General features: G+C 40.7%; 1 long non-coding RNA gene across 1 annotated transcript; it reads left to right on the top strand.

Annotated features, from left to right (window-relative positions):
• The first annotated feature begins 748 nt into the window (after positions 1-748).
• On the top strand, positions 749-7,454 carry LOC122839701. Its single transcript, XR_006372093.1, has 6 exons — positions 749-785; positions 864-926; positions 1,182-1,273; positions 3,485-3,542; positions 5,471-5,545; positions 6,698-7,454. It is a non-coding gene; the product is annotated as an uncharacterized LOC122839701 (long non-coding RNA).
• The last annotated feature ends 19,948 nt before the right edge of the window (positions 7,455-27,402 follow it).

The following is a 27,402-nucleotide window of genomic DNA, read 5'->3' as shown; positions in this document are numbered from 1 at the left end:
ACGGATAGTCAGACGAAACCGAATTTATGTTAAAACGGCTTGCCATACCCCTTACTCCTCCACATGTCCCCACTCCAGGCGAAAGTTACTAACCTAAAACTTCACAGGTATGTTTTTATATCCAAAAAGTATTACTGCAAGTCGAACTACTTAAAACTACAGAACCTCATACACAAATTTCTAAACACAATACTTTTTAAAATTAGTTACCAACTAATACACTTACACAGGCCAGCTGGGCTGCGTCCTGGAGCCTCTTATGGTCTGGGTCGCTCAGTTTTGGCAATTTTAGAGGTGAAAAATGTGCCATTTTCTAGAAAACACAAAATATATAGATAATAACAACTATAGAGAGGAAACACAATAAAAACATTAGCTTATTATTCAAATAATACCTTAAGATACCTACATCTCTGTGAGGGACCGCAGAAGAAAAGAAAATGTCTGTGAATCTGAGAATATATAAGACCAAAGCTAAAGTAGGCGGTACGAAGAGAAAGACTCACCCTTCTTCCCAAATTTAGCTGGACAAACTTTGTGATGGACAACAAGATTTCCTTTATTAATAGACCTTACCAGAAGGGCCGCTTTTCATTGACTGAATATATATGCTAATGTAACCCAGGGTAAAAGACTGCCCTTAATCCCGCCTTTGCTGCTCCATTGGTTAGAGTGACAGTCACACAGTGCATTCAGCCAATCACTGCATTTTGAGAGGTTAATCAAGCCTGCTCCTGCTTTCCCAGTCAGGGTGAGGGGGTGAGCTGGAGACAAAGGAGCTACAGGTTTGTTCTTCCAAACAATTAGTTTATCTCTTTGTTTATTATGCATTTTTAATACTCGCACTATAAAAAATCATGTAGATCTGAACATCCAGTGAGCTTGGAGCCGTGAAGTTGTCATGCACTGAACTATATATGGAATTGGTGAGTAGTGAACACAAATGTTGTTTGTTTGGTTGGCATGTTGGTGGTGGTAGCCAATGCTAATTGCTTGATCTTCAATTTTAACTTCTTAAATTCAATATGTGTTTAAGATAATGAGGTAAATGCTGATATCTTTATTTTGTCTTAACAATTAGATTGTGGATATAATTGCATTTATTTCTGTATATAATATCTGAAAAAAGTCTAGTTAACTAGCAGGCTGGTAATTTACTGGTCCTGTTTATTTTAATACAGGCCAGGTGATCCCTTTGTAGGGTCAAAGGATGGCGAGCTTCTGACAACTGGCTGGAGCCAGGAGAACCTTAAACTCACTCTATACTGGTCTGGTAGGAGTCTGATGGTCCACAACATTTCCTCCACCATCTCATTACAAAGCCACACAATTCACTATTCATCCCTTCTCTGGTGGAAACAAATTGCGCTTGTACATTTTCATCTCAAACAATTGGACAATTAAATCATTGTCAGTCAGACGATGTGCTGACTACTGGGGAAAGATAGGACTCTTTGTAAACATTTATATAGAATAGGGGCTTTCAAAGTATGAAAGGGTGAGCCCCCCTCCAAGGAGCACAATGCCTGCTGCGCCCCCCCGACCCCCCTCCCATTTGAAAAAGTAACTTTAATCGGACTACTGATTACTCCTTGAAAAAGTAACTTAGTTATATTACTGACTACTTGACTTGGAAAGTAACTAAGTTACATTAAAAGTAACTTTTTAGTTACTTTCAGCAGCTGCTAACAGCAACGCTCCGCCTCCTGTGAAAATCACATTGATCTTTGCTAATACTTAATTGTAAGCTATTTTATAATGGTAACATCAACAATGTGTCTCCACTTATAAGGTTGAACTGAAGAGGAGATTGTACAAAAAATAAAAAACGTGAGTAATTTGTGTGGTCCACTGTTGTCTGGAAAACTCCAAGAAGGATTTTAAAGCCCCCCCAGCCTCCAGATTCTGCGTTACGCCCCTGAGTTTGATGTCAGCGCAGCGCACAGATCTCCTCCTGCAGCTCCACAGCTCAGATGGCTGCGACACTTACCGTAATATTAATAATTATAACGGTGCTAACTTGCTATTATAACTATTGCCAACTACGGACACGTTTATTCGTGGCTGTTTTTACGTTTATTGCGCTGTTCATATTGGTCTCGATGTTTGCAGTTTTCTGGAGCGCAACGCGAAGCTCGACGTCATTCAGAGGTAATATATTAACTTGACATTAACTAAGACACAGCGGGACGGATCATCCGCGAAATGATGGACAGGGAGAGACTGACTAAAACTACCTTAATGACGGACAAATTCTGGGATTTATTATGAGTCTCTGCTTATTCCCAACCACAAATGAGTAACTTCACGTTCAAAAACGAGCCCAAAAAGGCGCAACCAGCAACTCGTTAAATTTTCAAGCGACTTTAAAAAAAATGAAGCCCAAAGCCGTTTATAATAATCGGACTTGGCGACAAAAACTCAAAATAGTTCCAGTTTTTCCACCAACAAAATGCGCATCTCCCTCCATTGTTTACATTTCTGTCGCATAGAGACGTCGGTCACTCGACAAGACGCGTAGAGGAAATACGATTAAATAACAATAGAAGATAGTAACGCAGTAACGCAAAAATGATTTTTATAAGTAACTGTAGTCTGACTACTGGATTTGAAATAGCAACGCGTTAGATTACTCGTTACTGAAAAAAGTGGTCCGACGTCAGTAACGTTACTGACATCACTGGCCAAAACATCCTCTAAGGTGGGAAACATTTCCACTGATCCCCGCTCCACGCACCCACAGTACCAACTTTTTCCTAAATCCACAGAGTTGATCGTGTGCGTAAAAGACGTTTCGCTCACATCAGTAGACAGCAAGCAGATAGCTTTTCCGGGTTACTTTTTCCCTCGCACCGCGCCTCCCCTAAAGTGCTCTGGCGCCCCCCTGGGGAGGCGCGCCTCACACTTTGAAAACCGCCGATATAGAAGATTTACTGCAGTATTGTGTATATATATTTATTGTCTTTACTTTTTGGTTTTTCATGTATGTTTGTGTCTTGTGGTGTTCAGTTATTTTTCCTTCTTTAAAATGCATAATATTGAAAGCAGTTATTCTTTTGTATTGTTTTTATTGATTACTGACAACAGCTCCAGTAGATGAACCTAATCTTCTGGTATTATATGCCATCTAGTCCTTTAACTGCATTAGGTAGTGCTACACTAAGTACAGCATAATAGCAGTACTGATACAATTTCTACACCTTGTAGCCTGTCTGCTACACGGTCTTACGTTTGTTAAACAGATCAATATGCAATGTGTACTGTATCTGACATACGCTAAAAATTTTATTTTAGTAGAAAAGGCTTTGGACTAAACTGTTCCTCGTGTTAGCCACTCTAGCACCAAGTACAGCTGGTCAATCAATCATCGCTGTGTTCAGGGAAGCGGTGATTAATAATCTAGAAATAAATATCAAGCCTGGAAACTTGATATAGTAACGGACTGAATGTTATGTTTTTAACGTAATTTTTGCTCGTCTTGCAGAGCGCAGGCGGTTACCACGGTAACAGGTGTGCTTAAACTACAAAGAGAGAGTAAGAAGGTACGAGTGGTTTTGAGTTAATCACCTGTTTGGGTTATTTTACCTTTATTTACCTTTGCTGTGGCGCATTACAACCGCTGTAGTTTCTAAACGTTGGACTAATTACCTCGTTCGTTTGTGACTATACGTCATTTACAACAAACATCAAATACAACAAATATATTTAATACAATTTTAACAAATAAATGGCTTCTTTACCTTAACAGAGCTCTTTGGTTCCTCTTATCAGTCTGTAGCTTCTCATATTGACGTCATCAAACCAAATTTCAGATCTACCATAACTGATTGAGACCTGCTGGCCTCAGGTTTGCAACCACCTTGTGACTGAGAAACCAGTAACCTCCTCCCAGATGATAAGAACTTGTCAGTTCCTCTGTCCATTCTAATAGCTGATATATTGTGAAAATCCGGTAGAAATTATGCACTAATGGAGTTGTTTACATAGAAACAATGCGCTACGAGGCTTTGCAACATAGAATCAACAATCAAAACAGAACACCAAGTCAGGTTCCGTCAAAAGATTTGCAATTGATTACATTTCAAATCCAACTCTAAACAAGTGGGTTTTTATTTGAGATTTAAAGGAAGTAAGTGTTTCAGCTGTTTTACAATTTTCTGGAAGTTTGTTCCAGATTTGTTGTGCATAGATGCTAAATTCCGCTTCTCCTCGTTTGGTTCTGGTTCTGGTTCTGGGGATGCAGAGCAGACCAGAACCAGAAGACCTGAGAGTTCTGGAAGGTTGATACAACAGCAGCAGATCTTTAATGTATTGTGGTGCTAAACCATTCAGTGAATTATAAACTAACAGTATTTTAAAGTCTATTCTTTGAGCTACAGGTAGCCAATGGAGGGACTTTAAAACTGGTGTTATGTGCTCTATCTTCCTGGTTTTAGTGAGAACACGAGCAGCAGCATTCTGGATCAGCTGCAGCTGTTTGATTGATTTGTTCGACAGACTTGTGAAGACGCTTTTACAGTAATCAATACGGCTGAAGATAAACGCATGGATGAGTTTCTCTAGATCTGGCTGAGACATTAGTCCTTTAATCCTGGAAATGTTCTTCAGATTATAGAAGGCCATCTTTGTGACTGTCTTCATGTGGCTCTGAAGGTTCAGGTCAGTGTCCATCACTACTCCTATGTTTCTGGCCTGATCGCTGGTTTTCAGTTGTAATAACTGAAGCTGTGCACTGACTCTCGATCGTTCCTCTTTAGGTCCAAAGATAATAACTTCAGTTTTGTTTCTGTTCAGCTGGAGAAAGTTTTGGCACATCCACACATTTATCTGTTCTAAGCATCTGTTCAGTGATTGGATGGGTTCTGAGTCACCCGTTGACATCGTAATATAGAGCTGTGTGTCATCTGCAGCTGACTTAAACTGACTTAAAATGATAAGGTGATGACATCTGTCAGTGCTGGCTTAACAGTGTGGGCATGGACAGATGGCGAATATCAGACCCTCGCCATATTCATACGATTGTCTTTAAATCACACATAGATGATCCGATTGGCACCAAACTCGAAATGTAAGACTTGTGTTCACCTCTATAGAGCTCAAGAGCATTGAAATGTAATTTGACTCCACTGCGCCCCCTAGGTTATTCTGTCAGCTACATCTCCGCCGTACATGGACCGATTTGCGCCAGATTTTTTGTGAGTCGTCGGGGAGCGTTGCCGAACGCATTCATGTGTGTCGTCTGGCGGGCGATCGGGCGGGGAAGATTCGTGAGAGCTCCTGCTGGAAACGGTGCGAGAGCTTCCGCGGTGGCTGTAACTCCGCGGTGGCCAGTGTGCGGGAGCAGCGCTTGCAGCGAGGGCCGCACGAGGCTGCTTGCAGCTTTAATTCATATTTAGGTTTTGAAATGTCAACTGAAAAATATGAATTTATGTTTGTCCTGCGTGTCTCTATGTTGTGGTGACCTGTCCAGGGTGCAGCCCGCCGCTTTCCCACTGACCTCTGGGGAGAGGCACCAGCTCCCCTGTGGCCCTACAAGGACAAGCAGGTAAAGACAATGGACACATCTTTACCAGTTAGCTGAAAAGTAATGGATAAAAAAAAGATTCTTGATTGAACCAGCAGTACCCAAAGCTTTCACTAGATGGCAGCCTCTCCCTTTCAGACCACCACAGCTGCTCAATAACAATGCAAAATGGTTCCAGTGTCATTACTGCTCACATCTGGAACCAGAGAGTTCATTCTGATTTGATTATTTTTAAGACCACACTTTGAATTAAACCCAAAACGACCGTTCATAATTCACAAGACATTAGAGCGATTATTGTGAAATCAGATTGGGTGATTATGAATAAACTGTACCTGATTGCAGAACCCAGATTGTGGTTTTTAAATGTATAACTCAGCTTGAGCATAGCAGCTAATCAGACTCTTTCTTGTATAATTTATCAAAAAGTAAGTTGATGTTGACCTCTTTGACTCCCCGGGACTGTGTAGCTTATTATAGAGCCAAATCTCTCCGTGCCTCTTGACTGCAGCATTATTCGGGGGCCTGGGTGTACTTTTTCATGCTCATAACCAGCGGGGCTTTACTTGGGTTACCCTTGCCCCACCAGCGGCTGCGTGTGCAAGCTTATGTGAGTTTAGGGAGCCATGGAGAGTACGCCCAGGAACAGCTGACAATTTATGCTAGTGGGGCCCCCACATTCTCAGAGAGAGAGGAGAGAGGGGGGCAGGGAGGAATGAGGGCCGAAGACAGGAGGGCGAAGAAGGGGAGACTGGGTGGGAGCAAAGCGGAGTGGGGGCGAAGAAGGAAAAGACAAGGAAGAAGAAGGGGGGAGTAAAAGAGAAGGAGAGAGAGGGAGGGAGAGAGGGGAAAGGAGGCAGTCTTGTTTGTAGCTTGTCAGCAATTGCTTGAGACAAGCTTCCCCTCCATGTGTGAAAGCTACTTGGCAGGAATGCTCGGGCTGTACCAAGTGGAGCTGGGCGAGAGGGGGGAGGTGGGATCCGCGCAAGAGGAACAGACCCGGATTGAGGAGCCAGTGTGTGGCTGAAGTAATCCTTCAGCAGCGTCGGCTCTTTGATGTTGTATCTTTGTGTTTGTGGAGGGAGGAGGGGGAGAGCGGTGTGTGGGTGTGAATGGGGCTGCAGAGAGGTTTCTGTATGAATATGTGCTCTCTCTCTCTCTCTCTCTCCCCAGCAGCAACAAAAGAGAGGCAATGAGAAACCCCCCCCCAATCCCTCCGCCTCTCTGCCTGTGCCTGCCCCCCCACCCAGCCTTCACTGGCTCTCAAGAGAAAGAAAGCACAAAAAAAAAGAAAAGGAGGGAGAGAAGAAGATGATGAAACCTGAAGTGGTCTGCAGTGTGAAAGTGTGCATCCACCCAGATGTTTGTGCGTGCATCTGAAAGTGTGTGTGTGTGCAGTGTATACTCGGCAAACATTCATTGATCCTCAAATTTAATCTGTTTACCAACAATCTGTGAAAATCTCATTTGTGCTGCTCATGAATGTGTCTGCGGCTGCATTTCTGCACGCCAGTGAGTTTTCTACCCAGTAGAGGCTTTTATTGTCTTAAGATGTGCGTGAGCATGTGTGCGTGCATGCATTGTGTCATTTTCTTCCCTAGCCTGTTGCTTTCTGCCGCTGTCTGCTCTCTCAGCTCCACATCATGAGGAATGCACACTGAGATGGATTCCTGCAGGATTCCTTCCTCTTCTCCGGCTTCATTATTCCTGCTTCTGCAACGCCTGCTGGATAAACACAGACATGCTTTTCTCGTACTTCCTAGACCCTTAACCAGCTCCCACATTGGTGTTAAATAAGATCGCTTGTACAGAACTGTGCAGAAGTCCTAATTTTAATTCACTTTGCTTCCAAGTGGCAAGACTGCCATGTAATTCTGTCAAACTTTTCATGCTTAAAAATAAATGTAAAACAAATAGTGTCAGATGTAAAGAATATACGTGTCTATCATCACATATAAGAAATTCAGCGCAGACAGAACCTGTTCAGATCATCTACTGTATTCCCAGTTTTCGAATAGTCAATGTTTCTCATTTGTGCTGTATTAGCATGCTAGCATGCTAATACATTTGTCAAGTTTGATACTCATTGTATTTTTTATTTTTTTTTGTCTTAATTCAACCAAAGTAATTGAAGCAGTTGGGGAAAATCTGAAGAAAACCTTTGCAAGAACTATCAAGATCACGAGACTGCAAAAACGTCTTGGTTTGTGGAAGAAAAGTGCTAATAAAAAGTTAATTACAAGGAAGTAGTGGAACCTCCAGCCTGGCTGGCTCCACCAGACTGAGGGACAGCTTCATACACCAGACTGCTGGAAAGCTGAAGTATCCTGGTCTCCATATCCCTCAGCAATGCTTCAGCCTGAACAATCTACAACACCTCTGGAACTCTGTTACCTAAAATGACTTTCCTGGCAAGGAAAGCACGAGTCGGAAATAGCAACTGACCCATGGGAGCTGGAGGAGCTGCAAAGATCAATAGCTCAGGTAAGATAAACCTATTGACTGGACAAAGTTGTCTTCTACGCCAATCTGGTGTTTATGAAAGTGTGTGAGGAAGAAAACCGCAAGAGCTCATGCTTGCAGTTTGTCACAAGATGAAACCAAAGCAACATTTTGACCTATACATGCACTCTATGTGGGAAACTTCCACAGCACATGGTGGTGATGGCAGCATTATGCAGTGGAATATTTTTCTTTAGTAGGAGTTTGTCAGAAGATGGATGCAACTCTCGTAGAAAACCTGTCAAAGTAAAGATCTAAATTCACATTAGATTTTCTAGCAAGAAATAAAAAAAGGAACAAAGGTTTCTATGTTGGGGTCTCGTAGCACAAAGCTGGTTGGGACATACCATAAAGGACAGCTGGGGTGTGTGTGTGTGTTTGAGGGGTCCCAACCACTTCTTGTTCTGACACACGCAAACTGTTTATGCTGGAACTGGAGTAAAATATGGGACTAAACACAAAAACACTCCACACTTTTCAGATTTTTATTTGTATAAAGTGGTCAAAATCTTGTATAGTTTTTTTTTTGTCACTGCAAAATAAATTGCTACTTTGCATTTGTCTTCACATAATATCGCAATAAAATACATTAAAGCTTATAGTTGTAGCACGACAAAATGTCAAAAAGTTGAGAGAGTCTAACCAATTTTACAAACTAGCAAGCAGCTAGTCCTTTTTTAGCTGTACCTTTTGAGTATGGTAACCATGACATAATTTCTTCACATTTCAAAATTTTAGATTGTCTTAAAACCCAAATGAATAAATAAACAAATAAAAAAAGATCTGACACAACGGGAAATACACACTATTGCTTTTTTTTTTATTTTTATTTTATTTTTTTTATTGCAACTTTCCTCCCTTCTAATTCTACCCCATTTGCTTCTTTGTGGCTCTTACTGCGACTTCTCAAAAATGCACACACTGCTGTTTGCACTGGGACGATTTTCTTTTCTTTAACATCCGCACCAACAATTTGCTTATGGAAACAACAGTAAAAGTTTGAGATCGTCCAGTCAGCAGGAACAGGTGACTCTGAAGAGTTGCATCTTCTGTGTAACAACAGAAAGCTCTCTCTCTCTCTCTCTCTCTCTCTCACTCTCTCTCATCCCATCACCCCTCTGCTTCCCACGGCCCCCGTGGTTGAGAAGGAAAATGGGAGAAGGAGAAGAAATGGGATGCAAGTTTAAGCGAATTAGGCCGTGAATAATTTTCAAGATGTCGCAATGTATTGGGGGGTGAAAGCTTATAGCAAACAGTAATTGGAGCTCCAGGTTTACTGTTTCTGCAAGCTTAAGATGAGGGATTTCCTGATTAGGACCTGAACTGCGCCATACACAGACAATATGTAGTGAATTTAGATGATTTATTTAGGATACTGCTTTTATTTGGGCTCACAGAAGAGACTGAAGGTGTAACAGACCCTATTCTACAGAAGCAGAATAAAGATAACTTATGGTGTTCAATTTTTGCCCTGTTGGAATAAAAAGTAGCTTCTCCACAGCATGATGCTGCCACCATCATGCTTCACATTGGGGATGGTGACATTCCTGTTACGTTAGTTTTCCATCACACATCACAATCCAACAAAAGGTAGAGAAGAAAATAAGGCAAATGATGTGAAGTTAAACAAATGACAGCTTGGAAAAGGCCAAAAGAAGACAGTGTGGGGGGGGTGGTGGGGGTAGGATGAGGAAGTAAGGCAGGGAAAGAGGAAGCAAAGGGGAGGAGAAAAAGATTGGAGAGTAAAAGGGTAGATGAAAGCGAGGGAAAGTTGAAAAGTAGAAAGGGGGCGGAGAAATGAATGAAGACTGAGGCTGAGGAAGGCAGGGAGGGAGGCCGGTGGAGGAGGAGGAGAAGAAGGAAGGAGGGAGTGAGGGGAAAGGGAGGAGGGTTGATCTCTGGGGTTTGAAGCACATTAGTATTCATGGGGAAGAGGAGGCCACAGACAGCAGAGAAACAGAGAGGGACCAGACTGAAAGCGCCACACAAACATAAATACAAGCTTCAGCATACGTGCCCACACACACATCCATAGTGTTGGATGGGTTCTCAGATGGTATATATGTGTGTGTGTGTGTGTGTGTGTGAGGGTCCCAACCACTCCTTGTTCTGACACACGCAAACTGTTTATGCTAAAAGGCAGAGGAGACAATTGCACTCCATCTTGACTTGCACACACATTAATGTGGAGGTAAAAAAAAAAAATCCTCCCAGGAGATGATTTAGCGGTTGAAGCCTTTGGAAACCCACCCCTGCTGGTCTTGGATCGAATCCCGCCTCAGAAGTGTCTCTCCTGTGTTTTTCACCGCCTCTCATCCCTTTTCCTCCCTCCTTCTCTGTCAATAAAAACAGAAGACACCGGAGGGCTCGAGGATGATGTTTTCTGAATGCTTTCTTTTTCTTTTTTTTTTTTTTTTACTTTTCAGAAAGAAAAGAGGGGAGAAAGAAAAAAAAGAAGAAACAAACGGAGGAGACCATAACAAGCCCACAAAATTCCTTATCGTGTTGGAGGCCACTTGCGAAACACCTCTGATGGTGGCAGGAGGAGAGCGAAGGAGAAGTGGCAATGCTCTCTGGGTGTTCTATTCTTAGTCTCTTCTCTCCTCAGACTTTGGATGAATCCGCGTGTGTGTGTATGCGTGTGTGTGTGTGAGAGAGAGTGCAGAAGCATGCGTGGGTGGGCAGGTGGTGTACAGCTGACAGTTGATTTGCTGTGACACCAGACACACTGGCTGCTTTGGACTCCCATGGCCTAGATATCACAGCCTCCTGCAAGCCCAAATACCTAATCTGTGTCACCCCCTTTTTTTTTCTCCTTCTCCCTTTCTCCTTTGGCCCCCTGCTCTCTATGTTAGACCTACATATGAAGTTCTGGTTCTTGAGCAGGCAGGTGGTGGTCCCCACCGGCACGCAGATAAACCAGAGACAGAAAGAAAAAGGACTGAAATGAGAGGAGTGATTAAGTGCAAGAAGCCAATCGAAAGGAGGGAGCAAGGGGGGGGGGTAAAAAAAAAAAAGAGGAGCGAGATCACATCATGTAAACAGAGTGAAGCGCTGCACGGAGATGGAGGAGGCTGTTGCCATGGCAGAGGCTGCATCCTTTTGTTAAAGATGTCACTCAGGGGGAATCAGGGCTAATGAGTAAGGACTTTGCGCTTGCGTGCGAGTAAATGTGAATCCGAGCTGCTGGTATTCTCCAACGCTGGTGCTTTTAATGGTTTCGCTTCGTAAAGTGAAGGAGGAAGTAAGCTGGGAAAAACTGATCTTTATAGAGCGGAAGTGGAAGGCGATCCACGACGGAAGATTGTGACTGTGTGTGCATTTGACTGATCTCCATTGAGAATTATCAGGAGGATGTGCGTTTGTGTGTGTGTGCGCGTGTGGGTGTGTGTATGTGTGTGAGCGTGTGGTTTAGTGTGGCGCTGCGTAGGTGGTTTGTTCTCCATGCGCCTCATCTTGCTGCAAATTAGCAAAAATCAAAGAGAAACAGGTTTCATTTAATCCCACCCTCTCCGTCTCCCTCTCTCTTATATCCTCCCTGCTCAGCAAACAGCCTTGAGCCTCCCACAAAGTGAATGCAGACATCTGCCCGCACTTTTTCTTTCTCCACTGTCTCTCCCTCTTTTCAGTCACACAAACACACACACCCTCACACACACGCACACACACACACACACAGGCGTTTGTTTCGCTGTCAGCGTCATCAGAGAAACTGAGACGTTTTTACTCCATTTCTTTCCCTCCAAAAGCAAAATCTCCCTTCTTCTTTTTCTGCTTCTTCTTCTTCCTCTTTTTCTTCTGCATTTATAGACGAGGATAAATAATTTGATCAGTAGGGGGGGTTGAAATTCCACCACTCTGAGAGGCGTGACGTTAATCTTTTATTATCTGCTCTCTCATTCTTCCCTCTCCCTTTCTTTCCCATTCCTTTTCCTCCTTATCTCCTCTCCAGACCCTCCCATCACAGCCCCCCCATCCTCCCCCCCCAACAACCTCTCCAAGCCTGTCCTTGCAGTATTCTAATGATTCATATTTCACATCCACTGCCTTTTCATTTAGCCTGTCTACACCGCTTCAGGGACAGCTACTCACGATCTTAATTGACTGAGGAGGTGGAGGTGGCAGAGGAGGTAGAGCCGCCATACAGCCAACCCCCTCTGTGCACAAACAAATGCATGGATACTGCTAAATAATAACAAGCTCTGATCCGGTCAAGGTTTATCTAATTAAATATTCACTCGCTGGCCACTTTATCCACCAGCTCAGCTGCTTGTTAACAGAATTGGTGAATCAGCCAGATGGGAGCAACTCAGTGGCGTTAGTGTGTGATGCTAAAACTGAGCTGGAGAATCAATCAGAAAGAACAAGCATTTGAGTAACTTCGTACATGGAGATGGCGGCACACTGGCTCTGCTCTGATCTGCTGAGGCTTTCGCACACTGTGAATGGGTGAAAATGGCTTGTGGAAGACAGAAAAAAACAAACAAACATAAAGAGAGAACAGATGCTCAAATAGCCATACCAAATCTGGACATGCAGCACATTGAACCTTAAAGCAGGTTGGCTACAAGAGCAGAACAACCACACCAGGTGCCATCCCTGTCAGCTAAGAACGGGAAACCAAAATTACATGATTACAGATTGGGAAAATGTTGCCTGGTCCGACGAGTCTCGATTACAGCTGCAACATTCAGATGTAGGAGCAGAATTTGGTATGAACAAGAAAGTGGTGATTCCTCTGACCAAGCTGCATGATTACTTAAACTAAGTGCTGTTGCTGACCATGTTCTTCCCTTTATGACCAAAGTGCATCTTCCAGCAGGATTAAAGCGTCATATCATTATCTCAAACTGGTTTCTTTTAACATGACAGTCAGTCTACTGTTCTGCAATTGTCTCTGCATTGCCAGACCCCCACACTTTGGGATCTGGTGTAATGTAATATTCACACTGATGAACGTGGAGCCAGCAAATCAGCAGCAGCTATTTGAACAATACGGACCAAATTCTCTGAGGAGTGTTTCGAACATCTTGCTGAAATTATGCCATAGAGAATTAAGCCATGTCTGGGGGAGGGGGGGGGGAAATGATTCAGTCCAGGGGTAGAAACATGCTCCAGTAAGTGTATTTGTGATCATGTGAAATCAACACCAGATGATGATAGTAAAGTCAAAACAAATGAGTTCATATTTTCAGTTACATGCAATATGAACAAATGACACAGGGAAAAAGATTTAAACACGTGAAGAAAAGATGCATGTGTGAAAAGAAAAGAAAATAGATTAAATCTTTCTGTATTTAGGAAGAAATCCTCCCCTTTTTTCAGTGTCAGCTGGTAATTAATGGCCTATAAGAAGGTTTCTCATTACAAAGGAATTGCACTTGAAGCAAGTAAATCAATCCATCACTCTTCATTTGTAGAGTAGGTCATACACAATGAGGCCAACACAAACTACTTTATGTCACGATAGGTACGAGTAAAGATCTATCTGAAGGTCTCCATGATGCAAATCATGTCGTCATTGGTTACAGATGGATTTATAAACCTCTGAATGTTGCTGTTTATCACGTGAGGAGGAGATAATTAATCCATAAATCAGCCACTACCAGGCAAGTCTCGCATGATTTCAGTGATAAAAGTCAGAATAATAATAATGATGAATAAAAGGTCCAAAAACCACTTGCAGTGAAACCTGGAATTAGCAGAAATAGTTGATAAGCACTGAATCACAATATCCTCTATGCACCCTCACTGCACAAGACTTCACTGCAGAAGAAGAAGCATGTTTACGGCACTTTAAAGTTTGTGTAGAGCACTCTAAAGTTTGACAAGCAAATACTGCAAGAAAATCATTGCGCCAGAGTGAAACAGCTTGGTTCATTGGATGTTGTCACACATCATGTTGGGAAAAGAATTGGCTCTACTAGTCACCTCAAAGGAACCATAGCAAAAGTACAATTTGGAGAGGCAAGAAACTTAGTGTAAGGGTTGTCTTTAAAATATGTTTGTGGTAGAGTTCATCAAGAATTGGGATCTGAGGATGCAATGAAGATCATCTCTTTAAACAAGACAATGATCTCAAACACAGCGAAGGAAACTCTGTTGATTCCAGAGAAAACGATAAAGCTGGGCTGCCCAGTAGAGCGACTTTTACCTCAGCATAACTATTAGACGTGTAGAGATCTGGTTACTGAGGAGGCCACTGGAGTACAGAGAAGTCATTGTCATATGCTAAACACCACTTTGAGAAGATTTTGTGTCATTGTGCAATACTCTGCAAGAAGTAGCTATCAGAAGATGGGGATAGCAGGATCAGAAAGAGATGGACGTGGTCTGCACTTCTGCTTCCAGGTCCTCTCTGCTTTAAGGTTTAAGGTGTTGCGCTTCCAGAGATGTTATTTCCCAAACCTTAGCTGTGAAATACTGTTGATTTTCTATTATTTTGAACCAGTCTGTCGATTCTTCTTTAATGTCTGACTTCAGTGAGGTATTTGGATCCTCACAACTCAAAGATTATTTTCTCTTTTTCTGAATATTCTCTGCAACCCGAGAAATAACTGTGTGTGTGTGGGCGTGTGTGTGTGAAACCCCCCCAGTAGCTCAGCAGTTTCTTAAATATTTAGACTGGCCTGTCAGGAACCAACAACCATACCAAGTTCAAAGTCACTCCAATCCCTTTTGTTCTCCTTTCTGATGCTCGGTTTGAACTTCATCAAGTTGTCTTCAGTACATCCAGCTGCATAAAGGAACTGAGTTGAAGACATGAGATTGGCTGAGAAAGAGTGCAATTACTGATATATTTCAATGTGTTCTACTGTTACATATATCTGAGGAGGGGATAAACACAGAAACTCTTCAAAATGCACACATTTGAGGAGGGAAAAACCCACCCAGCGCACCGGCTGGGGGGACGGTTGCAAGCTCTGGTAATTAAGCTGTCGATGTTTTTTGCTTCCAAGGGTCAAGGGAGTGACGCAGGAAAGCAGAGCAGGAACGATGATGCAGCGGGGGAGAAAGGATGCAAAAAGATGAGGAGAATTGAGAGGACCTGCTCTTGCTCCCTCCCCACCACCACCACCCCAACCCATCTCTCTGTCTGTCTGCCTCTCTCTTTGATCTCCGCCTCTGTCCCACACTGCATATTAAGATGCCCAGGCCCCCCTGTTTGGTATTCTGAGGCGGGCACCGAGATGCCAGTCTCCATATCCTCTCCTTGCCGCTCTGTGAAAGAGAGCAAAAAAACCCCCTCTGTCTGTCTCAAGATGCTTATCCCGCTAAATGGGTCTGAAATAGCTGGAGAACTGGGGGGGCATAGAGGGTGGTGGTAGGAAGAGATGCATGGAGAAAGGGGGTAGGAGGGCAGTAATAGACACACCACAGACGGGTGGGTGGTGGTGGTGGTGGAGAAGCAGAGTGATGGGGCTGATTTTAGCTGAGAGGATAATTAAACGCTATTATCACAATGGGCCAGTAATACAGCCTTGCCTGTACACGGAGAGGAAGTCAGCCCTCCCATGTTTGCTTCGCTAAGAGGAGGGAGAAAGGAATGAGGGAGGAGAGGGGAGCACAGATTAATAGGCTGAGGAGGAGCAGGAGAAACAGAGAGAGGCAGCGAGGGGGTGAGCGGGGAAACAGACGGTGAAAACAGGCAAACAGAATCAGAAGGAGAGAAAGAGTGGGAGAGCGATCGCTCAGTGTTTGGGATTAGCATGACTCTCCCTCCCTCTTTTTTCTTTTTCCTCCTTCCTTCTATACATATCTCCCTCCTTTTTTTTTTTTTTTTTGCTTTCTCTCCCTCTGCTTCCATAAGCCCTGGGGATGGCACAGCTTTAGTTAAACTGCTCTATTAAACGGCGCCTGCTGAGAAAATCAAATTATAACTTCCTTTAATCAGCGAGTATCAGTGGCCCACACAGGAGCAGTCGACTCTGACAGCCACCACACACTCACACATATACACCATCTCACACACACCAGCGCACACACGCACACACAGACACAGCACACACAGTGAAGGAGGCAGCGACTGGAGACCTGAGGGAGGCCGATATGAACCTGTCTCCCATCTCTTTCGGTTCCCATGGCAACAAGATGGAGTGAGCGGGAATATGGGATGGAGAATGTCTGCATCTATCGTTTCCTCTTGGTGAGCATTCACACAAGATAGCGGAGCTTTGGAGAGAATAAGTAGACACTCGGTGAGTCGGGTGTTTTTTGTCTTTGGGTTTTTTGTTTTTTTTTTAAATAGTGTCACCTGATCAGGAGTAAATAATGACTTGTTGGACCACTTTCCTTTTTATAGGACTGTCAGGGAAACAATCTCCTGCTAATCTGAGATTGTCATTAGCTTGTAAGACCAAATCATCAATGCCATTACTATCATTATCCCTGACGATTTCTGCAAAAATAAATAAAACTCACTGATCTAAATCTTACATTTAGAGTGTCAAGGAATTTCTAATTATAAACCCACAACATCCTGTTTCTCTGTGATACAAATATGCCATCAAACAGAGGAACATGTCTCTTAGCCACAACTCAAAATGGGAAAGACAATTTAGGCAATTTTTTGACCATTGATAGGTGTTTTTTTGTTTTTTTCTTAAAGAAGGACTTGCCTTAGTTTGCTTTTATCGGTTCAATGAAAAATATGGAATGTCTCCACATTTTGTGACATTACAACATCAAACCTCCATGCAGTTTACTGGGATTTTAGATGATAGAACAAAAGAACGAAGTGATCAAATAGGACAGTGTAAGGAAATCCAGGTCTCAGGTGGGAACAATCTGTTCACAGATCTGCTATTAATCGAACACTCCCTCATTCGGGCTTGAAGGCCATTGCTGAAAGATTGTCCAACTTAAATGAAAGGTATTTAAAAAGTCAATGGGAACTTTTAATTACCATTAAAAAAAAGTTTATTTTATTATTAATGAAACTAAAAATGTGGCTTGACTGAAGGAAATATCGAAGAAAATTACTAAAATTATTTGAAATGTAACATTTATGAAGAGGTAATAGTTTTCTAAAAAGTCTGAAATATTGGCCTAATCCAAGGAATGTAACCTATACCTCAATATAAGAGGGAAAAAGTGAAGAAGGAGGCATCAAAAGTCTTAAAAACTACCTGCAACCATCAGGTTTGAGCACCTGATTCAACATTTTGGATCTAAAAGAAACACCTTATGCTCTGAACCTGGGCTGTCGTTTCACTGAAGGAATCAATCTGGATCACATCAGGTCTGATTCCTGCACTTCCATCTCAGCTTGGGTAATGGGCACAGACAGCTGTTGTTTCTGCTGAAGGTCACTACACCACTGGAAGGCCTAGCAGATATTTTGGAGGCGTTTGTTAGTTTCCCACCATGAATATGGAGCAGGGTTGGAAACACAGAATGATGTTCTTAAAGAAGCACATCCGAAATATTCTGAGAAAAAAAACCAAAAAAACAGGTCTGACATTATCTTAATTCAGTTTTTATTTAGTGTATTTATCTAGTGCTAAATCCCAACAAATGCTATTTCACACGAAAAATTGGTGAAATTAATTTCAAAATGTACACAAATACCCGATGAATAAAATCTATACTGGGGCAAATTTACTTGTTTGGCACATTTCAGCAACAAGGTAATTCAAAGTAAATTACATGATGAAAACATAAAACAACAACAAACAAATAAGAAATAAGACATTGTTTATCAATGCAGTTCAGTCATATTGACAGATTAGATTCAATGAAACATTGTGCATTCTGGTCTCAAATGTAATAAGACAATATATCTTAGTTCACAATGCAGGTTGGTCAAAGTTTTTCCACAATAGGACTCACATTCATCCAACCATTGAGTTTGCGGCAGCTCCACCTGCTTAGCAAGCATGTGGCGACAGTGGACATAGAAATCAACAAATTAATCCCTCACACCAAGCAAAGGTTTTGGTAACTATTTTTCTAAAATATGTAACTAGTTCTTTGAATGAAAACAAAAACAGATTCAAGGCTTAACATATTGATCAATAATTAAAGTTACGCCATCATAATAGTTTAGATTTTTAAGTTTCTAAATTAGCCAAATATATAAAAAACATTTGAAATAATTGCGCTTAGAAGTCTGTTTGAGCAGGGACATTTTGATGAGACCTGGAGAAAAGCAGTGCTTGCAGATGAAGGGTTGAATCTGAAGAAGTTTGTGTGCATAACATAAAGTCCAACCCCTTTAAATCCTAGTGTTATGTTTAATACAGGGTTTTTGAGGTGGTAGTTTCACTCAAACCTTTTTCATTTTTGCTCTGATATTGATATGATTTGATGACAGGAGTATGATGACAATTTGTTCTGTGTGGTTTGGTACTTTTTGGGTTAGACTGTTATAATTTAATAACTTGGAGCAGATTATTTGTGGATCAGGTCAGCAGTTACAGAGGAAACTGTTTCTGACTTTGCTCACAGTTTCCCTTAAAAGAGTTGACTTTCCATGTGCATGTGGAGGCCATATTGTTTGTCCATTCAAAGTTACCAAACATGGTAACCCAATAAAATGCTCTGTATTCTCTCCTGACTTAAATTGTACTTTACCCTTTGAAAACATAACGCTCTTTAGAGATCCGCATTAAACAGCCACCTTCAATTAATTACCCCTAGAAATGTGGATTTTGCTTTTGAAAAAGGATTATGAACATATTACAAAGCTTTTTAGTGAGTGTTTTATGTTCTATTTGGATTGCAGCCTCTTTTTTTAAAAAAAAGCTATGGTGTCCTCCCTGTCTCAATTCCCAACCATTAGGTTTATATTGCTAAATTGTCTCTCTAATTACATAATTACATTTGTGCTGACAAACCTAATTGCTGCCTGGATTACACTCACAGGCAACATTCTTTGGGTGAATGAAGCACTTCATTTATTTTTCTGCTGTTACGTATGTGGCTGAGGTAGAACCTCTAGGTTGGAGAAACAAGATTTTTATAACAACCACACTCTGGAGTCTTATGACTTCAATCAGTCCAGGAGATCTGTACCTAACCCAAAGACCAGGACAAACTCATTTAACCAGCTTCTGTGAAGATTCAACCAGTTTATTTTGCTCATCTGACAAAGAAATGGCCTTTTGGGTTGTGATGCTGATTATTAATAAAGGAATATCCACATGCGTCTCTCGTGCCTTTCTCAACAAATATTCAAGCAGATAAGCTATATTGACGAGAACCATAATATGTCAGGGGCAAATTTGAAAACTTTTTGATGACTCAGGCCAGTAAAGGATTGTCAGCAAAAGTATTTTACTTACCGGAGGGAAACAGTTGAGGAATGAGACCACAGTTATACAAAAAATGCATTGAATAAAAAGTCAGACTCCTTTTACTCCCCACTGCATTTCTTGGCATCAAGATAAGAACCTAATATAAGGTGAGTTTCAATTTAATTATTTAGCTGCTGCTTCATTTGGCATGAGTGCAGGAGCTTCTTCGTGTCCAATTACGCATTTTGCGTATATCAGCAGCGACGTATGAGAAATGTTCAGTGCATATTTGTAGCTTTACTTTTTACTTTACAACTGTCATATTTTTTATGTGTTTCTGTATGTGTTGTAATTTGAAAACATGGCATGGAAACATCCCCTGTAAATCAAAGTCTGGAATTTTGTGTTTCGTTTGTTGGTTAAAACTCTGAGAATGATTTGATTTTAGACCTAAGTTAAAAGACTCAGCAGCTACTTTTCAATTTAAGTTCTTTTATTAGTTCATCAGCTATTTTGTTAACCTTAGGTACAAACTTGAGAAGGATTCAATGCAAATAAATAAATAATAATAATAATAATAATAATAACAATGAAGAGATATTTATATGATTTCTTGCATTGGATAATAATATAATAAGAAAGTTCAAATTAATGTACTTTATCCCTGTGATAGAAGACAACCTGAAGGAAATGATCTCACCTCTTGCCCAATGGCTGCTGGAAATAAGCTTGCGAGGATATGTGGGTATGGATAATAGATGGATGGCTAAATAAGGAGGAACTTTTCCATATATTAATCTGTGTTTTACATCCTACCCACTTGGAGCTTTTGATCCCCTAAGTGACAGCCTTTGATTCTTCTGAACAAAACACATGGTTCTATGCAGTTCAGGTCGAGTTTGACCAAATTCACTCATTTATGTTTTCCATGTTTTGATATAAAAGTAAATTTTCCTAGCATGCCTATCAGGTTCCCAGTTGACCTGGGAACCTGGTCAACTGCATAAAGAGGGAACACCTTGTGCATTTTAAGCAGGTATTTTACTCTGATGTACCTTTCTTCCACTGGCGAACCAGAGCCCACACACTGTTGTCGCCGTAAAGGCCTCAGCGACATAAACACACTAACGTGCAATCATAAATCCTTCTCGTTAGGAGGCGATGTAATCACTCCCGCCTCTGATTAGTCATTAACAGTCCAGTTAGTGAAATAGCGAGACGCAGGTGGGTGGGCAACTGCTCGCATCTCCAGGGTCTGCCTCGACTCGTTAATGATCAGTTAATTAACATTGTTTCAGTCCTCCCTGTTTGTTTACTCTCACCTGCCATCGGGGGGAGAGTCGGAAAACACTGCTGCAGGGGACAGTAAACACAGCCAGGAGGGAACCAGAAAAAGCCTGGCAAGAGGAAACAAAACGGAAAAGGAGTGATACTGAAACCTGTAAATCCAGACAGTGAAATGAAATCGTCAAGAAATGTCACCTTCAAGCAAACAATTACGAAGAGAGGAGAAGGAACTGAGTGAACTCTGTTGATGCATCTTATTCCTCATTAAGGGTCGGTGTGGCAGTGCTCGTCTCTGTTACTCATAGCAACACTGCATACCATGATAATAGGCCGACTGATGATTGGCCAGGCTGCAGCTCTCCGGTAAGTGACCTCACTGCTGTGTGAGTGAGCTCACTGTCTCAGTATTTTGATAACCCAGCCAGTGGTTCGTTCTTCTCGGCATCGCCACCAAACCTGTTGATGAATGGGCCCTCTAACCTCAGTCAGCTCCTCCAGCTGCAGCCCAACACAGAAACTCAGTTCTCCCACATCTTAGACTCCATTTTTAATTTTAACCTTCTGTTTTTATATATCACATTACTATTTTACCCATAAAACGTTACGAGCATTCTTAATCATTTCTCTCTACGTCTTCAGCGGTTCTCTCCGGCATAAGATTGTTTATCAAAGCCTTAAATAATGCAGATGGTAATATGATAGGTGAATAGTAAATGGTGTCCTGCTTAAACACACACGCTCGGATAATAAACCATCCGGTTTTGGTCCTGTTGATTTAAAGTAGCACAGGAGACAGAATCTGGATTTTGTTCTCCTGCCTCCAAAAGTATCCCCAGTCACGCCAGAGAGTTGCAGCGTTGGAGAGGGAGAACATCGACCTGAAGAGCTCTGCTAGTGTGCATGCCTAATGCAACCCAGTCTGGGAATACTGCCAGTCTACTGTTACTCCACTAGTGGGGTTTATCATGCACACATGCACACACCCACATGCCTATTCACACATACGCAGACACAAGAGAGAGAGAAAGGGAGAGAGACGAAGAGAGAGAGTGTGTTTCTGTGTGCAGTGTATATGAGACAGAACCAGAGTGAGAAGCAGAGCTTTATTGTGTGTCACTGATCTCTACAAGCATGCGGAAACATGTCCGACGTAGCCGTGGCCTGCTTGTCAAAAGTCACAAATATGCAGCTCTCATTCTGAGATTTTTAAACCATACATGCACGGTACAGTATGTCATAGCAGAGATCTTTTATGAAGGGCTCCAGTATGATTGCGTCACTGCAATCAAGGAAGAATAAACAGAACATTTTGAAAATAATATTTGACAAGTTGCAATGGAAACATTTAGGCTGAGCACATTTTCTCAGCTGGGGAAAGAAATCCATCCATCCATTATCCAACACACCAGGGGTGCTGGTGCCTATCTCCAGGGGTCAATGGATGAGAGGTCAACAGGAAAACATGTCCCATATTAAGAAATAGTTCTTTTTCCACAAAGTCTGGTAATGAATTAACTGTCCCAAGTAACAATTCCTATAAAACAAATACTTCTGAACCTTTTCTAAAATGTATGCTTTAAGTTGATCAGAATATCTGGGAAAATGTAAATGGTAATGCATGACTTTCTATTTTCTTATGTACAAATAGTGCCAACAAAACATGCCCTTCAGACATGGCAAACTTGTACAATAATTTTTACAATTTTTAACTTGCTCAAACCTGTAGTCACAGAAATAAATCAAAAAGGAATCAGAACTGTAACCAACAAAGAAATGGAACTAAGGATGGTAAAGGACAAAAAAAAATGTCTAAATCTTTCTGTAGGAGCAGCACAAGAAAGAGTGGCACCTTGGGGCCACGAAGCCTTAACAATAACACTTTTCCTACAAGGATAATGATTAATGGAGACTGCAAGATTGGGGGAAATTGTTCAAATAATAGATATCATTTAAAATAATAGCTTAAAATTGTTAAACAATCTTTCTGTGGAGGGTACAATCAGCAGTTATTTTTTATGGTACAAAGCTGTGTGAACAACCTGTGTTTGAGAAACTTCTAACTGAAGCATCAAGCTGAGCGCTGGTATGGGATCAGTACACAATACTTTGAAAACATCTTAAAAGAACTCTACAAACACAGCTGCTGTGTTCAATAGCATTTTGCTCTGAATGTCAGCGACTTTTGCATTTTCTGTCTGTGGATTTCTGTGTAAAAAATCTGATCACAGAGAACAAACAGACAGGGAGCTGACGCGGCCAAAACAGTCTCTCTTTCACTGGGAAGTCAAGTGTGGAAGACGCAAAGTAAGGACCAGATTCGTTAGATCATGAGAACAGTATTTACAGTATATAATGCAGTTTTCCAAGTTGTTAGTGGTTGAATAGATCGTGAGTTTTAAATATTTCACTGGCTGACGTAGAGACTTCAGTAATCCGCCAGAACCTTTACCTATTAAATTTGTTCAAATTCAAACTCATGTTGCTCAAGAGTTTGAAAGTCAGTCAAGCAAATTATTTTTATTTTTATAACTGAGTGTTTAATAATTTTAGACTGTTTTCCTTATATATATACCTGACAGGCTTCACTCAGCAACAAGTTTTTCAGATGGAACATTATAGGTAGCAGACTGTGGCCCAAAGTTCATTTTGAAGCACATAGTCACTCTAACCTGGATATTCTTGACATATTCTGTTTTTCACAGAGCATTCACATGTGCAGATTATTTTTATGAATCCTAAAACACCATGATCCATTAAAGCCTCAGAGGTTTGTTAGAGCACCTTCGAGAAACGCCATAATAAAAACCAGAGAACACAGCAGGCAGGTCAGGGATGGAGTTAGTGGAACATGTTTAGGCTATAACACAATACTCCAAGCTTTGATCATTTCATACAACATTGTTTAATCTAAGATCGAAAATTAATAGGAGTATGGCACATCTGCAAATCATTAAACTAAATTGACGGCCAGGGTAAGATAAGGAGAGCTTTAATCAGAAAAGCAGAGAAGAGGCCAGTGGTAACTCTGGAGGATCTATAGAGATCCACAACTCAGGATGGAAAATCTGTGGACATCTGCAACATAAATAAAAAAGAAAGCCATTACTGAAAAAAAAAACAAAAGTCGATTTCATTCATAGTTGATGACATACAACAGGTCTAAAAAAATCCTGCCCCGTTGAACTGGTTTAGAATAGTCCATGTGCATGTGGCCCAGTCAAAGCCTCCAAACTCCAAATGAGATTATGTGGCATAACTTGGAAAACTGATGTATACAGATTTTAATCTCCTCTGAGTGAGTTTGAGACCTTTTGCAGGTAGAGACACTTCCGCTATACCTCTCCAGTCAGAATTAGCTCCTCTTTTCACCAAACTAAGATGACTGCAAGCAAAATCTTCTGCTCTTAACTACTGCAATCTACTGCTCTTCATAACGCACTCAGAATTGAACTAAACATCCTTCATATTTGCATCTCAGGAGCAACAACAAGCTAGGGTTTTCGTAGACAGAGAGAGAGTCAGAGAAAGAGAGTTAGAGGTAGAGAGAGAGAAAAAACCATTTTAAACTGTGTTCTTGAATTGTATTAACCAAGTAACTGAGAGAACATAACCTAATTACTGACAATTAAACAAGAATAAAGCTAAATTACCTCCTAATTGTATCCTAACATTTATGCAGTGCATTTAAGCCTCCATGCACAGAACAGAGCCTTCACTAAAAAGGCCTCTTGAAGAAGAAAGCTTTCACTTTCACTACAAAAACATGTCTGGTTTGAGAGTCTTAATCAGTTCTCATAAGGAGAAAAGAGGCAGGGCGCACACACGCACACACACGCGCACACCCACACACATACACACACATGCTGTCACACAATCAGGCCAGTTAATAGTGTGCACACTTAAACACCAATTCATCCAATCCCCGGTTGTCTTGATTATACATTTGGGTTAGATTTGAAATGTATCTTGATTAAATATTGAGAAGGACCACTCTCGCATCGCATGTCCTCAATGTTTCACTCTTCCTCCGAGGCCTCTGAATGTCACTCTGTGAGGAGTATGTGTGTGTGTTTTTGCCCTGTAGCTAAACATGATTTTATTTATCAAGTGTCATGTCATTAGCTACTTGGCTCATCATGAGCACTAATAAAACTCCACTGCACTAAATAACCCCAGGTTATGACAACGGATTAAGAGCAACACAGTCACACATAGTCTAATTTTAGCCTTTTTAAGCTTTCACTAAATTAGAGATGTCCTATTTTGTACACTTAATTTCACTTCACAATATTAATTGGTGAATAAGACTTTGTGTTCTTATTTTAATATGTTTTAACACTTTATGGTTGACACGAGATTTAGCAATCACTCTTGACAAACGTTTTAAATTAATGCTGAAACTAAAATTCAGTTAAAGTTTCTTTCTTCGAGAACTGTGATGGACATTTATCCCATGTAAGAGTAAGTGTGGATGTCTTTCCCCCTAATTTGCAATAAAGGTGAGAAATGCACGTTTAATGTCCTGAACCTTTTTTTTCAAATTCAAATTAAATTAAAATACATCATATTTCCCTCTTTGGTACAATGTTGCCCAGGAGCCTTCGGAAGCTCTGCTGATAGCTAATAGCTTTGTTAATAAAAGATTATCTGGATAAAAAAAAAAAAAAAAGATGAAATATAGAAAAGCTATGTATGCCAAAAACTCAAATTTGTAAATCTTTGTGAATTTTGTTCATATACAGTACAGACCAAAAATGTGAACACAACTGTGTGTCCAAACTTTTGGTCTGTACTGTAGGCTAAACATTAGTAAAAATTATTCTGAAAACATTCTAAAACCTGCCTTATTTTTATGCTCTGGTTCCAAGGAAAGCATTTTCCGCTGGAGTAATTGTTCTTCAGATGTTTTAAAGGTATTTCTTTTGACTCTGTCTTCACTTTTTCCTTTTGTGCAGACCTTTACCTGAGTATCACCTGGACATTGTAGAGTGGGTGATTAAAAGATGACAAAGGAAAATAACTGGAACAGTCGGGCCAAGAACGATCCAAAGCCCATAATGAGCATTTCATGGTGACCTGTTTATGAAATAGGATAGAAACACACAGCACCTGGGAGACGGATCATCCTTCAACTGTTTTTCCAAGTCTTCATACTAATGAGTCTTTGAAAAATCACTTTATTTGTGTTAAAATTTGACAGTGTCTATGACAAACTGCTTCATTAATTTAAAGGAACAAGTTTGTCAGAAAATTCAGACTTTTCTACTTGAAGTTCGAACTTCAGACTTAACTTCTGTGTAAAAATGAAATGCTTGCCCTGCAGCCTTCATACAGGGTCAGTGAGCAAGAATTTGCTTTTTTATTTGTTTAAAATGGTTTTCATGACACAATATTGGAAATGGAAAAAGATTGTGTTTGTTATAAAAGAATTTCAGAACCATATTCAAAAATTTCTTCGTCAATGCAGCGTGGCACGGATGTGATAATTTTGTGATCCTGCTGATGTTGAAGAAGCCCAGTTGTTTTAATAGTGACCTGCAGTGTCTCTTATCTTCCTCTTGACAATAGTACATCACTTGTCTGAGAGGTCTAAGTGCTGATCAATCAAGTAGTGATACTATGACCTTTACAACAAGTATTGGTGCTTCTGGCAGTATGAGCAAGAGCAAAGTCCAGCTGAAGAAAAAGCAGTCTTTCCATGATCAGTATCTGGTTTGATAGGTAAAAGCCCATCAGAACTACAGGTTAAACATTGTATCTGATTACTGATACAAGGTTTAACCAGACAATGGCTGGACATACTCATATGACCAGCCATTGTTTGGTCTATAAATCATCTGTGTGATTTCCTGTTGAGTATTTCATGTGTTTTCCTGTATAATTGTTTTGCATGGATTAAATAATTGAGAAGAAGTGCTAATTATTGCATGTTTACATTAATGCTTTTGCTCAAATATCCATAAAATAAAGTAAAGAAATGCCCTCTATACGGTGGCTTTTGAAAACATGACTCTAGCTGTGTATATCTCCTCAACTCTTGAATAGGCTTTACTTCAAAACCAAATTATAATCAACCTTTTATATATAGAGAAATTTAAATAAACAAGAACAACATAATGTGCCGTACAGAAGAAACAAATTTGGCGGCATTAAAACGGCAGCGATAATAAAATGAAAGACTTACTGAGCTAAACAAGGATTTTTGTTTCCTCTCAAGGCTAAATGTTTTCCTGTTTCTTGTGCACCTTTTTCAACACAGGTTTTCCTTCCACACAACGTTCTATTAATGTGCTTGCAAACAACAACGTGGGAGGAGTTAGGTCTTTATTTGGAGGTTGAAGCTTTTTATTGCCCTTTCAGTAATATTCTTTTCTTTTGATCAAATTAATATTTTAAAATTTTCACTGTCTGTTTGCCATAATCATAACAATTCCCCAAATAAAAATCTGAAATATATCATTCTTTTTGTAATGAATGTGAGCTTCACTTTTTGGATTGAATTCTCGTAATATATTATAGATACCTTTTAAATTATATTACAATTTATTAAGACACGCCTGTAAATATCGTTACAAAATATTTCACAGACTATTACGACAAGACAGTTTGAAAACTTCCACAAGTTACATCCCAAACTTTTTCTACATTCCTTCATATGGAGAGATTTGCGGTAACTTATTGTAAAATATGACACCAGATAAAAACACACGCATGTTGTAAGTGACAGTATGTATTTACAATGTTGACTGTGTCACATGAAAGTGGACATTTGCTGCTGTCCGACGGTAACATTCTCACTGGCACACAGACCTGACCTAGAATTGCTACTTAGAATTTGGACTGAACCATCTC

The sequence above is a fragment of the Gambusia affinis genome, linkage group LG11 (genome assembly GCF_019740435.1).
Source record: "Gambusia affinis linkage group LG11, SWU_Gaff_1.0, whole genome shotgun sequence".
Lineage (NCBI taxonomy): Eukaryota > Metazoa > Chordata > Actinopteri > Cyprinodontiformes > Poeciliidae > Gambusia > Gambusia affinis.
Note: the sequence above shows the minus strand (reverse complement) of the source record. Positions and strands in the feature narration are given on the sequence as shown.